This window comes from Balaenoptera musculus, chromosome 4, assembly GCF_009873245.2.
Source record: "Balaenoptera musculus isolate JJ_BM4_2016_0621 chromosome 4, mBalMus1.pri.v3, whole genome shotgun sequence".
Lineage (NCBI taxonomy): Eukaryota > Metazoa > Chordata > Mammalia > Artiodactyla > Balaenopteridae > Balaenoptera > Balaenoptera musculus.
Window position 1 is genome coordinate 114,417,700 of NC_045788.1, and position 13,419 is coordinate 114,431,118.

Below are 13,419 nucleotides of genomic sequence, written 5' to 3' on the forward strand. Positions count from 1 at the left end.
ATCAAAATATATAAAGAGAGGTAATAGGGATGGATTATAATGATAACATCCCAAATCCCTTATGCTAAACTAGCCTATAGATATAAACATACATATATATATATATATATATATATATATACACATATACATATCAATATATAAGAACTTCTTTGTAAATCACTGACTGCCCCTTATATTCAAGTGCTCATGGGAAACAAACACCTGCCGCCCTTAACACTTTCTCATTAGATGCTTCTCTAAAATCTCAAGAGTATTGTAATTAGTTTCTTTATCAAACAAACAAAAATGTGATTTGGATGCTGTGAAATAGATCAGGGTAGACAACATTTTGAATATAATCACTTAACATCATGTTTTTAGTTTGATGGTCATCATAAAACATTGCCAAAATATAAGAATGGCTAACTGATTTTCTTATAAGCGTTCATTTGGGACATTTTTACCATTTCAGTTGTATCTGACAATAGCCACAATTAACAGTTCATGAAACACTATTTTTTTTAACGACTACTGCAGGTATTGAAAATTTAGCAACTTCTTTTTCAAAAGCATTGACAATATACAAGATCTAATTTGCAAAAGAGCCAAAGTAGTATGAAGACCTTTCCTGTCTGCCTTTTCCCCCCCCATTAAAAACAGAAGGTATTAATCACTGGATTTCAAAGGCAGCTGACTGATGCTATTCACTGAGTAGGGCATTCTCACTAATGTGGCCCCATGAATAACTCTCAAGGCTTTTATTAGGGCTCTGAGTGGACTCTTAGCAGAACAGCCTCCCTTTAGCAACTCTCTTCCCCTCAGGCTCCAAAAGGATTATAGATAGCGGCTGAAAGAAAGCATCATTGGTAAAAACAAAAGTGTTTAAAGGGGAAAAAAATGGGAGCAAAGTGGACATATTGGAGACAAGTCATGATTCATGGCCTGTACTGTGTTCCGCCTCTCTTTTTCTTATTCAATACACTCTTTAGTTTTACTGCTGGATAAGAGGGGACCAGACCAGTGCACTTCTCCTAGCAACCAATATCAGTCAGCAAAGAAGGCATGTCATCTGCTCAAAGGGAAAACGGAAGAATTTGGGGTCATACAAAGCCAGACACATGTTCTTTTGCATCTGATCCCAAATTGATTATCAAAAAGGATTCAGTAAATGCTAAATAATTCTGTTTTATGTGAACGTTAACAATCCATAGAACTAAATATCAGCTTGTCCGCTTGCTATATAGCCGAGTTTCAAATGCTGGTCCAATTCATTTCCTTCAAATGTTCAATTTTTCACTTTTCCAACACCCCCTCACTCCTCATTGTTCATAGAAACTGTCTCTCCCAGGTGTATCCTTGCACTTCCTGGACTATTTCAAATGCAAAGATCACACATAAACTCCTATAACACCCCAAGTTCAGAAAGCTTTGAATTGCACCTTGAGAAAGATAGACTATAAAAGCAATTGCCTAGCTGTCTTATTTGCATGCCACGCTTAGTTGCTGCTTAGAAAGATAAAAACCACTTTCTGAAAAATAAGTTAAACAAACTTGGAATTTAAATTTAACATGATGAGACGCTTTTACTGAGCAGCTCAAAAATCTGGGGAGTTTCATAAGATCCAACTGGTGAACATCACAGGTGTTACAGTTTAACAGAAAAGTACAATAATAATTCCTAGCCCGGGAAATGTTCTTCATAAAATAAAAGTTGTCTGTTGGATTGTGAGTAGAGGGCAGGTATCAAACAACTCATAAGTTTATTCATATCTTACAGTCATGTGTGTATGGGGCGGGGGGGGGGGTGGATAAGAGGTATCTCTGCCCAAAATCTGTACCCACATGCTGTACATATTTTTCCCATTCTTTATTCTTTCATTTTGTATTACAACTTCGCATTATCCAGGCTTTCAAATCACAAAGGCGAATTGAAACACTTAAAAGTGTACTTAGCTACAAAATCACCTACATGTTTTCAGGATAGCCAGTGAGGAACTCCTCAGTAAACTCTGTTAGCACTTTCTTTTCTGGTGAAGTTATTCAACAGCACTTGTGAGAAGAAAAGGAGGCTGCAAACCTCAACTGAATGACAGCTTGAAGATTTGTGAGTACAGGGCTCAGGTACCATGGAAATACACTTTCATTGTTAGTTTTTAACTCTGGAGATTATCACTGCGTCAAAGAAAAGCGGTTCTGAAACCATAAAAGTCAATGTTCTAACTCCTCACAGTCCGTTTTGAATGAAAAAATGCTGAGGAATGTTAAGTTACCAGGCACTTTCTTTTTGAAAGGTAACATTCTTCTTACTCAGTATCTCCTCTAATCAATGATGCAGATGCAGTTAGGGAGGGGTTCGCATAATTTGCATTTGGGTGAAGGCATCTTGTAGTTGTTGACATGCAAAGGTGTTTTAGAATGAACAAGCTGTTGCATATTTAAGGTGGGGAAACTGAAATGCCTGCTCTAGTTTTAATAGATCAACACTTAACTCAGTGTTCAATAACTACACTATTATTTGACAACACATTAAAGTTCACTTTAAAATAAAGATACAAAACTTAGAATGCCTATTGCTAGGTTCATCCTGAATTTCCCTTAATTTACTGTAACTCTGAAAACTACATTTTATAATTATCAGATGTACCTTAACAAATTAGTGTATTGTATTCGAGCATTTGCTAGTATTTGTGAGTATATATTGTTAAACTTTAAAGTATGGCTATAACATTGATTTATAAAATTTATAACCTTTTCTTTATAAAGAAAACCTCTTGACTTAATTTTTTGAAAGTCAAAAGTTCTCCCTTTTTTGTTTATACTTATGAACATTTTAATTGGTTATAACTGTTGCCCAGGTTTTGGACAAATCCTTTAAATTCCAAATGGTTTCTGTGTTCTTTGCTTAAACTTGAAAAGCAGTGTAATGAAAGAGTTGAGTTATATTCCATGTTCTCCAGTTCATTTCCAAAAAGGCTTGGGACCAAAAACTAGGGGAAGAGACCCCACATCAATCCTTACAACAGAAATTAAAAAGTGGCTGTTGACCCCTCTCCTGAGCTAAAGCTGCCATGTCACATACAGTTCTAGTCACAGTGGCCATGAACTAGTAAGAACATTGGCTTAAGACTATTGTTTTTTCAGTATTAAATTTTTGAATCCCATTTATTCATAAAGAAACAATAATTACCATTGGTCATTAATGAATGAAAGTGGATGTGAATCCCAAGGCTAGTGAATTTTGACTATCATCCATATTCACATCATTAAGCCCACATCAAAATAGAGCCCCCATGCAGACTGAACAATAACTCGTGATTATTTTCAAAGATGGATATTTATGGTTTGGGATAATTTTTTTCCAGGATAAATTTTCCCCTCTAATTGTACTCAAACATAATGCAAATGATAGGACATTTAACTAAATGACTTACAGTAAGAGAATTTAAGGCTGAGACATTGAAGAGTACACAGTCAAATATCTATTTTTTTATAAGAATCTAAAGTCATACAATTAATTAGTGGTAAAGCTTAAACTGGAGTCCACAGCTTCTGGACACCCATGGTGTATCCCTTCCACAATAGCAATGGTTTTGCTTTAGTCAGGTTATCCTTGATATACACAACCACTCAATTTGAAAATCTGGTTAATGGATAATTGTAAAAAGTATTAGAATCAATGATGTCTATACTAGATGTAAGAAAGATAAGTGGGCTATTCAGGAAAAAGTGTTGAGTGGAGACAATGTTAATTTTTTTAAAATTTTCTGTACTAGAAGTGTTTACTTGGAATTCAGTAAGCTTTGTCTCTTACAAGATTTATCTTCATGATACTTTATATCAAAAGCACCAAGTAAAAAATGTAAATCAGTCAATGTGAACCAAAACGCAGGGTTTTACTAGCATGTTCTGTTTGTTAACAAATTTCTATTTGTAGTATGCCTCTCTTGTTTATTCCTTTCATAACCCACTCACTTGGGAATCCCATTTGCTCTGTAATCAGCACATGATGCAATGGAAACATACATGTTTCCACTCACTTGGGAATCCCATTTGCTCTGTAATCAGCACATGATGCAATGGAAACATACATGTCACAGCACATTTGTCACAGTTGCATAGGTGTGGCCACAGATGAGTCCCCTTAAGAGGCAACAAAAGTTCTTATTTAGTCACCTGAAGACTCATGCTTGAAAGGTTATATGAAAATCCTCGTGAAACGCATCTCAAATGTAGTTCATGATTAGCCTGATAGAAAAGGTCCTCTTAAATTTACTTCTACTCCATACTAGGAAAGGAATAACAATAGAATAAAAATACTACTACTAATAAAAAATAATAATAATAAATAACACTTAATTGGGGTTTATTAAGTACCAGGCACTGTTCAAAGCATTTTAATATAATTTCTACATATGTAACATACAGGTATATATTACATATACACACATCTAATTCCATATATGATAACATATGAATATATATGCACACGTATGTTCCACATACACATATATACATACATGGGTATATATATATGTGTGTGTGTGTGTGATGAATATATATTCATCTATTCCTCATATCAGCTATTTGAAGAGACACTATTACCATGCCAATTTTAAAGATAAGGATACTCAGAATGGTTAAATTATTTGCTCTTACTCACTCATTAGTGTTTGTTGACTGCCTTTCAGTAATCATCTCACACTGCCCCTCCGTACAACTATGTTACAATTAAACTAGACTCCTTGCCTTTCCCCTAGCACACGTTTGTCATCTCCATGCCATTCCTCCTGTTATTCCTTTTGCTGGAATGCAATTTCCAATCTTTCTGTCTATTAAAAGTTCACTCTTCCTCTAAGGCCCACATTAAGTGACCCATGTGGTGTTGACCCTTCCCATATTGCACTAGTTGGAAATCTATTCTTTCTCTGAGTTCCCAGACTATGTTGTGTTCCTTCAACCCCCCCCCCCCACCCACATTTACCAGATACTACTTTTATTTTAGTGACTTGAATATTTGTTATCTTCTCTACTAAAGAATCATCTCCTTGAAGGTGGGAACTATTTAACTTCATTATGTCCCTCACAGAGCCCTCAGCAAGGTGCTTTGTTTATAAATAGGTGCTCAATAAGCATGTGCTGAATCAAATGAATAACCTCAAGGTATCTCAAGCTAATTCCCTTGTTGACATGTTAGGAAAACAGCTGGCCATGGCATCTCAAGCTAATTCCCTTGTTGACATATTTGGAAAACAGCTGGCCATTTTCAGTTAGTTACAAGAGCCTGGAACTCTTGTTAAGGAGTTCCAGGGTTGAGAAGCTGGAAATAGTCTTTTGAGAGAAGCGTGGTATAGAGATAAAAAACATCCCAGGACTCTAGTTTCAGCTCTACTACTAAGCAGCAATAGGCTATGTGACAAGGCACATAAAAACTCTGAGCTTCACACATGCACCCCAATGTTCACTGCAGCCCAATTTCATTGACAGATGAATGGATAAAGAAGATGTGGTACATATATACAATGGAATATTACTCAGCCATAAAAAGGAATGAAATTGGGTCATTTTTAGAGATGTGGATGGACCTAGAGACTGTCATACAGGGTGAAGTAAGTCAGAAAGAGAAAAACAAATATCGTATGTTAATGCATATACGTGGAATCTAGAAAAATGGTATAGATGATCTTATTTGCAAAGCAGAAATAGAGACACAGACGTAGAGAACAAACGTATGGTCACCAAGGGGGGAAGGGGAGGGTGGGATTAATTGGGGGATTGGGATTGACATATATACACTACTGATACTATGTATAAAATAGATAACTAATGAGAACATACTGTATAGTTCAGGGAACTCTACTAACCACTTTGTGGTGACCTAAATGGGAAGGAAATCCAAAAAAGAGGGGATATATGTATACATATACCTGATTCACTTTGCTGTACAGTAGAAACTAACACAACATTGTAAAGCAACTATATTCCAATAAAAACTAATTAAAAAATAAAAACTCTGAGCTTCATTCTCCATCTGTCCAGCCAACGAGAGAATTGTACCACAAAACTGCAAAAACTTCCTCCAGCTCTGAGATGTTATCATTCTGTGATTTACATTTAGTATTGTTGAAGTCTCTGCTAAAAGTGACAATTTCAATTTGGGTTAATTTCATTTGTAAAACTTTACAGGGCAACTGAAGAAGATTTAGAAGACAATCACTGAAGGGATTAGAAATTAGGACTACTGGAAACTTAAAGCATATTATTATCATATAAAATTGTCTCACTACAAACATATATCCAACTTGTAAAGACCATTCAACATTTTCTTTCCATGGTGAATTAAAAGAATATATTTACCTCATACATTGCCAGTGGGAATGTAAAATGGTATAGTTGCTTTGGAAAACAGTCTTGCAGTTCCTCAAAAGGTTAAACACAGAATTACCATATGACCCAGCAAGTCCACTCCAGTTATACACCCAAGAGAAATGAAAACATATGTGTACACAAAGATTAATACACAAATGTTCATAGCAACGATCTTTATAATAGCCCCAAAGTGGAAACAACCTAAATGTCCATGAACTGATAATTCAAAGAATAAATGATATGGAATACTATTCAGCAATAAAAAAGAATGAAGTACTGATATACACTACAACGTGGATGACCCTTGAAAACATTAGATGAAGGGAAAGAAGCCAGTCAAAAAAGACCATATATTGTAAGATTCTATTTACATGAAATGTCCAAAATAGTCAAATCTACAGAGACAGAAAGTTGACTAGTGGCTTCCTAGGGCTGGGGAAGGGATGGCAGGTAAGGAGCAGGATACTTGGCTTCTTTTTTTGGATGACAAAAAAGTTCTAAAATTGCATTGTAGTTATGGTTGCACAATTCTCTGAATACACTAAAAACCACTGAATTGTACACTTTACATGAGTAACTTGTTTGTGAAATATAATGTGAATTATATTTCAATCATTTCAGTGAAGTTGTTGGGGGAAAATATTTAAGTAGCAAAATTTAGAGAATGTCTATGTTTGCTTTATCTCAGCTTTAAAAAATAAATTTTCCAGTAAGACTCCTTTGAGTAATTTTCTTAAAATCAAAAGTAGGTCTATAAAGAGGGTCCTACCTGCCAAATTCCTGGGTATATCTCAGTTTAGTATCAATGATGGTAAACAGGGTCCTAGACATGATGATTACAACAGTAGATAGGGTAGGGTAATTCCAGTTGCTGCAAGTATTTTAATCTTCCTCTTCTTTTTCAATTATTAGTGAGCTATATAATTGGAGACCAATTTTAGAAGTACACTTTTTAATTCTATGCCTGAACTAAGGTAATCATTTTTATCTGTTGCTAATGCTTAAATGAAAAGTTGCCCTAAAGGTGAAGAAAAGTCTCACTTTTTGGACTAGATATCATTGTATAAGTCAACATTCCTTAGTCAGATAAGAGTGTATGTGGTCCTATTAAGGCACATTAGAATCATTTGAAGGAGTGCCTTGTCAAAATATATACACCACTCAACAGTGTGCTAAAATATCCAACAGTGTTAGTATGGGGATTGGGAGTGACCATGTAAATCACACCATTGTAGAAAATACTCTTGGTTAGAAAAGAGACATATCAAAGCAAATAGTCAATTCTATATCTCCTGCCAGGTGAAAGGTGGAATACTAAATCATCAGAAATCATGGTGTCATTTATGTCAAAATATGCATGTTTGATAACTCTCTCTCTCTAAAGAGAGAGAGAAAGAATGAGAGACACACACAAATACACACCCCCAAATAAACAAATAAACCTAGTTCAAATGGTAAATGTTTCACATGCTGGGCTAGGGCATGAAAATAAACATCTCAAAAGCACTCCATAAGCACATTTTCATTTATTCAACAAATACTTGATTCTACTATGCGTCATCCTGTGCTCTAGGCACTAGAGGAACACAGGTAAACAAAATAGACAAATAAAGTCCATGCCCTAGGAGCTCAGTGGAAGAGGCAGACAATAATCATACTAACATACGCATACAGCAAACAGTCTTCTAAACTCTAGATGGTCTTCCTTCAGAACAGAAGGCAGATTTGCTTACTGTCTAATATAGTCAAGACAATGTTTCCCTCCAGGCCAAAGGTTAGGCAGATTTCCTTATCGTCCACTATAAAATATCCTGGTTCCCAAGCTCAGGGCTCCTCAGCTGTGAGGCTAACCCATTATGTGTGCATCATCTACCTGGGCCCCACTGCATTGCCCCTAAGGGTCTTCAGGGGAAAGGTAAATCTATACAAACATGAAGTCATGCTGCTTGCTGTGACATGACTAATGAGATCTACCATCTGTGACCCAGGAGTTTCATGTCCTTTGCCAGCATTCATGAAGTTGTAGCAGTCTAACTTCTTAGCTCCCAAGTAGGGTACAATGTAGGTCCCTTCAAGGTTGTTTATACAAACACGTGCATGTGCGTGTGGACATGTATGCACACACCCACGCAAACTTTAAGAAGGTGATAAGAGCTCAGAAAAGAATTAAGATAGGTAAGGGGGGTAGTCCAATAGTGTTTTAAGGGAAGCATTTTTACATTAGGTGGTCCATATATCTGAAGAGATGATATTGGATAGGGACTCATTAAATCAATTGAAAAAACTCACCCACGCAATGATCAGGGGAAGCACACTTCAGGTGAAAGAAAGAACGAATGCAAAAGCCCTGAGTCAGGAACAAAACATCAAAAAGAAGGGTCTAAACCTAGGCTCCAGTAGGGAGTGTGAACAGATGAGGTCAGAGAGGCAGTGAGGGACCTGAATCTGAAGAGTCCTGTAAACTATTGCGAAGAGTTATCAGCGGAAGCCATTAGAAGCTTCTGAGCAAGGAGCTGCGGTTATCTTATTTACATGCTTTTGAAAGGTCCCTGTGGCTACTGGGTGGAGAACTAACTGGTTGGAGGTAAGGTGTGTGTATAGGAAGAACAGGAATGGAAGCTGGTTGATCATTTATCACATTATTCCAATAGCCCAGGTGTTGACCAGGATGGTAGTGGTTGAATTAGTAAGAAACATTTGGAATCTATTTGAAAATGCATCAAAACAATAAGATGACTTAATGGATGCCTAGAGGAATGGGTAAACGGACAGATATGTGGTAATCAAGTATAGTAAAATAATGGTAGGATCTATGCGGGAATATGAGTGTTCACTGTAAAATTCAGCTATGTTGCATGTTTGTAAATGCTTATATTAAAATGTTGGGGAAAAAATCACAAACACAGGCATAAAATTGTAGGTATCAGGGTATACTTCAAAGGATTTACTAACAAGTCAGATATGGGCTGTGAGAACAAGTCAAAAATGATTTCTAGTCTGGGGTCATGAAAAACTGTGAATAGTGATGCCATTTACTGAGCTGGAGATGACTGGAAAGAGAAGCAAATTCTATCCCTGGCTTGAGTTTGATATATTCACTTTTTAAATTATTTTATTGAGGTATAATTGACATACAACATTATATTAGTTTCAGGTGTACAACACAATGATTCGCTATTTGTATACATTGGGAAATGATCACCACAACAAATCTAGTTACTATCCAAGTTTGATATATTCTTATTAGATATCGAGCAAAGATGTCATGTAGTCAGCTGGATATGTCAAGTAATGTACGGGCACTGGAGATACAATGGTATATAGAAGAGCCAAGTTGTAATCTCATGCAATTTACATTCTTCCACAAGTGATTAGGGCAATTTGAGAAGTATCAGCATAAAGAAGTATTTAAAACCCATGCGACCAGATGAAAGATATTAAGGATTAGGTGCAAATGGAGGAAAAAGCACTAAGGATTGAGGCCTAGATTACTCCAATGTTGTTTTGTTAGAGACAGGTTTTTTGGGTGAATATGCTACACTTTAGATGCTATATTAGATTTCTGCTATGCTGAAACACTGCCAGAGTTTATGGAAATTTCCCCTTAAAAGACTTTATGTCATCATTCATTCATGCTTTATTCAATAATTTAAAAAAGAAGAAAATCATTAACAACATCAATGTATTGATTTAGGTTGACAGGTCTATACCTGGAAACACTATCAGAAACATAACAATACTTCTCTTTGAAAATAAATCTCCAATATAGCACTCTATAACTTTCTGCTAGAACTCAGATCTGTAGACTTCTGTCTGCCTAAACTGGAAAAAGAACTATATAAGTTTGCATCAAGCTATACAGGATTGTAAAAGAAAAATGATGAGTCAAGACCCCAACTGGGTATATCCAAAGTTAAAATATTATTAACATATCTCCTTTAAATGCAGATTTTCTAAATTGTTATCTAAGAAACCTCTCACCTATTTTCTTCATTCTTCAAATATTTCTTTAATTCCTTCCACTGGGTCCAAAAAAGAAGGAGAAGAAGGAGGGGAAGGAAGAAATGAAGGAGGAAGAGGAAGAGGGGGTACAGGAGGAGTAGGAGAAGGAGAAGAAGAGAACTAGGAGTAGAAATAAGTAAAAGGAAAATCTGTTTTTTCTAACTCTTCAAAAACCAAATTGCACATAGGAAGTAAATAAATAAATAACTCCTATGGACTGCAGGAACTACTGAAGCAGATATTACTGGACACACACATCCTACATACATAAGCTCCCTTCATTACTATATATGTATATCCAAATGTAGGCAATGTGCTTACATATCCATATTTTCTATTAGCAAAGATGCTATTTTATACAGGTTGCTCAAGGATGCAAAGACTAGAATTTTTTTTTTTTTGGTATAATCATGACCTTTTTTTCTTTAAGGTACTCTTTTCTCTATGTATTAAGAAATCCTTTTGGTTTATGGTCCACATGTTGCCTAGAATCAAATGTTATTCAAACAAAGCCAATTCAAACGTGATATTAGTGCATAGTTGCAAGAAGAAATTTCAGGTTACTTATATGCAATTTAAGTTCTGAAATGGACTACATATGGCTACAATAATGAGTCCATTACTGAAAGAAGCACTTTAGCAAAACGTATAAACCTATATGAGATTATATATCTGCACCATGCACACGTATCATCTTTATCTCTCCAAATATCACAAGTGCCATTTTCATTTTAGAACAGTTAAGGATTAAAGACAAGAAATATTTTCATCTTAAAAACATCTTTTCACCAGTATTGTAAAATTATTGAACTGACACAATGTATGAAATATAGATGTAATCCAACAGTCTTGTGACAGTTTATATTAGTTCCCTGTAAATGATTACAAAACCATATTCTTATTTAAAAATAAAGAAAATCTGGAGAACAAAGGCTAAATTCAATACATATTCTCATACATAATAGTAAAGAAAAATCTGCATTTGGTTAATTAATCTGTATCGAATGAGATAATCTTTATTTATATCCCAAATAGAAAAGTTTGCCTGTAGTTCTCAACTAACTTAATATTTATTCTCTACAGATTCCTACAGGCACAAGATACAGAAAAATCATAAATAATAGTGGCACGTAACTTCCATAAGGATGCAAAACTCTTAACATTTTTCATATACTATAAAAATGCACATATAAATAACCCACCAAGCAAATTTCAATGCAAATCGATGCATCATTTGTCACTGAATAAAATTAATTTCTGTGTCTAGCACAAGGAGAGTCAGTATATCTTTGAAATGGTACAAGCTTCTCTAAATTTGAAATTCATGGGGAGAATAAGCACACACCTCTAAGAAGGATAATAAGTAAATAGAAATCATAGAACCCTGGAAAAGTAAGAAAGCTTAGAGATCCTACAAACAACCCCCTTATTATATATGTAAACACACAATCCCAATGTGTTGAAATAACCTAGAGGGCAGTGTTGTCTACATCCCAAATTTTTAACAATCCCCATGGAGGGGCTGTCATCATTGGGGGGTAAACCAAAGGCAATCCAATGTCAAACGTATGACTTACATACTAATTCAGTAAGTGTCCACAGTTTCCATTGCTTTGGACATAGTAGATGCTAAATCCAAAAACTAGTTTCACACACACAAGAATTTAATACTACCTTTTCAACTCCTCAATCTTGGGCATTTTTCACTACATTACTATGAATGTTGCTGCACAGTTATGGCCCAGACACAAACTACCCCCTTATCCTATAATGTTAAAACAGAACAAAGGTCCTAGGTGTATCTGTGGGACAGGAAGGGCAAGGTGAGGGGAGAGCGGGAAAGAAGGGAGGGAGCTAGGACACGAAGGAGGGAGGGAAGGGGAGAAATGATGTCTTGCTACTGCTGTTCCAGCAAGGTGGTTAATTGCATTTGTTTCATATATCTCCAAACACCCTGGTACATTAATTACATTCTGTAACACCAAGCTCTTCTGATTCCCTCTGTCACTTCCACTGAGCAATTTAATTGTATTCCAGCTAGCTAGCTACACAACGACTAAAAAAAAAAAAAAACAAAAAAAAAACTTGGTGATAGTTCTGTAATCTAATATATAGTTTATAATGCATTTCTGGCATTGCAGTATATAAATGCATGGCTTGTGAGGACATATCCAAAAAGTTATATCAAAGTCTTATTGTGATAATCAAAACACTTGGGACAAAACCTTTTTGTGATGGTAATCTAAATGTATTACAAAGGTAAATGTATTGAAGAAGAAAATGTCTGGTGAATGATTAGATATGATTAGAGATATTGCCACAGTAGAATTCACAGTGATTTACTCCTATACATCTACTACTTAGAAAGGAAAAAAGAAAAAAGCAGTGTGCCCACATGAACGCCTCGTGCCTACTATCATTGGGGGACATGGGTACTTATGTAGTCCAGGATTGAAAACAGCCACTTGACTGAAGGTAAACTCATCCGTATTGCCTCATGTTTATAGAAGGGCTTCCTTTTTGAGTCTGATACATGGGGCTCTGTGCAACAGCAGCTGCCAGGAACAAAGTTAGCTCCTACAGGCGGGCAAAAATAGGCAGTGTCCCAAATAATGACTTCGTCCACAATGCAAATACTGGAGGAAAGTTTATGTAGCAACAAGCTACTATAATGGCTCAAGTATCTGGACCTAATACACCTCAGATTATTAATAAGTACAGTAATTAAAAATCTAAAGTACTACAATCCACACATGCAGGCAAAAATATCATGCTCTAGTCTTCTCTTTAGACCAATTATTTCCATTGATGTGAAAATTAAAGTCGCTAGAAGGTTAATACCAAATGTTCTTTTGACTTTCTTCTTTGGAACAAACAAACAAAAAAGCATGTTAAAGATTACTTCCACTCATCATTCAAAAGAGCTACAAAAAAGGATTTTGCAATCCTCCCACAGGAAACTGACATCCTATGAAAATATCCCAGGAAGCCAAACCTGAACAAAAGACAGGAGAATCAGAGGCAGAATGCTGTCTGCTTGACAGACTGACTCAACCTAGAGCGAGACAC

General features: G+C 35.7%; 1 protein-coding gene across 5 annotated transcripts in view; it reads right to left on the reverse strand.

Annotated features, from left to right (window-relative positions):
• ROBO2 (roundabout guidance receptor 2) overlaps positions 1 to 13,419 on the reverse strand; it is a 562,867-nt gene that overhangs the window by 548,136 nt on the left and 1,312 nt on the right. The gene's annotated exons all lie outside the window — the stretch shown is intronic.